We start from the raw sequence: 1,708 nt of genomic DNA on the forward strand, positions 1-1,708 counted from the left end.
TCAGTGATCAAAACTGTTGACTGATGAACTGACATTGTCCCATCCTCATTCACTCTTCTTGTTGTGGGCTCCATATTTGAACTTATGTGTAATGACCTGGACTCACCACTATAGTGTCACACAGAATAGTTTCACTGCCATAAAAATCTTCTGTGCTCTACCTATTTATCCCTCCTTCCCCTCTAAGCTCCAGCAGCCACTAATTTTTTTAGCGTCTCTAATAGTTATATCTTTTCCCAGGATGTCATATAGTTGGGCTCATACAGTAGGGGATCGTTCAGATGTTCTTCCTTCACTTGGCAATATGATTTTAAGTTTCTTCCTTGCCTTCTCGTGGCTTGATAGCCCATTTCATTTTGAAGCTGAATATTTTTCGGTCTGGTTATGGCACATTTTATTTATCTAGTCATCTTGGTCACTTCCAAGTTGGGGCAGTTATGAATGAAGCTACAGCAAACACCCACAGATAGGTTCTGTGTGGATGATTATTATTTTTAAAGTGAGGCCTTCCTGTTCTAGAACTGTCCTATGTCAGAATTCTGTGAGCCCATAAAGAAGATTTGCTTTGGCTCCTGTTATTTGCCTACGAAGGCAGTCAATCTGGTTTTACTTGAAACTTAATGTTGAACTTAATATTGTGAAAGAGGAACGAAAACCCATGTGAAGATACGTGGTTCCAGATTCTCAGGAGAAAAATATTTCCCTTCCAATCAGCAAGTATCCTTTTACTTCTCTTTCCTCCACTTTCATCTTTTTATCTTTGTCTTCCTTAGAAGGCAGAGCCTTTGGGTTCCCAGGTTCATGTGGGAACCTCTTGTTAGATTTCTTTGTGCTTGAACTGGTCCCAGGCCGATGGTCTGTACCTGTGACTGCAGAGCTCACATCATGAGAACTCAAGAGCTCAGGGCCACACAGAGGAGATTCCTGGACAAATGTTAGACTGCCTTTCTCTGGGTTGCATGGTTTCACCTCATTTTAGAATATATTCTTTAATTACCTGTCAACTGAAAATGTATTTTAAAAGTTAAGGATTTTTATTCTTTTTTTTTTTTGGTTTTCCATATTAGTATTGTTGTTAGCCTGTGTATTAATCTTGTCAATAGAAAGGGCTATTCAAGGTATCATTTGCCACAATAGTAGACATGGAACATTCTCCATTCCCTCTTTGCTTCTAAGTCTCATGTGTAATCTCCTGTGCTTGTACATCAACTTGTCCATGAACTTCTTGATGCTGGAACTGGAAAGCTCTTATCTCCCTTGTCAGGATATCAATTTCACCAAATTCTGGTGGATATGTTGTCCTTTTCAACATACAACAGACATTTTCTGCCCGGGGATCATTTTTCTTCTTATTCTACATCCAGGTAGAGTGAGAAGGTCACTTTGCCTCTCTGATATCAGTTGCCATCTCAATAATAACTCTCAAGTCTTTATCTTTGAAAAGTCACCCATAAAACTGCCCTTGTCCATAGGCGGCTGAACAAAATTAGTTCCTTTCCCTGTTCAGGCAGGATGGTTAGAAGATAGGAAAGAGATAAAAAAGAAAAAACATGCATTCCTTCCTACACTCCTGGAAGGAAGCATTGCTATTTGAGATGTGGGCTGGCATTGCACCACATGGATTTGATCCTTATGAGAAATTATCATTCTAGATTCGACATAAAGCTAGCATTCTGATTCTCATAGAGTAAAAGAAAAGCTGGAATGA

The sequence above is a fragment of the Marmota monax genome, unplaced genomic scaffold (assembly GCF_021218885.2).
Source record: "Marmota monax isolate L192 unplaced genomic scaffold, Marmota_monax_Labrador192_F-V1.1 WCK01_AAM20220418_F8-fsc00178, whole genome shotgun sequence".
In the NCBI taxonomy this organism is placed as follows: domain Eukaryota; kingdom Metazoa; phylum Chordata; class Mammalia; order Rodentia; family Sciuridae; genus Marmota; species Marmota monax.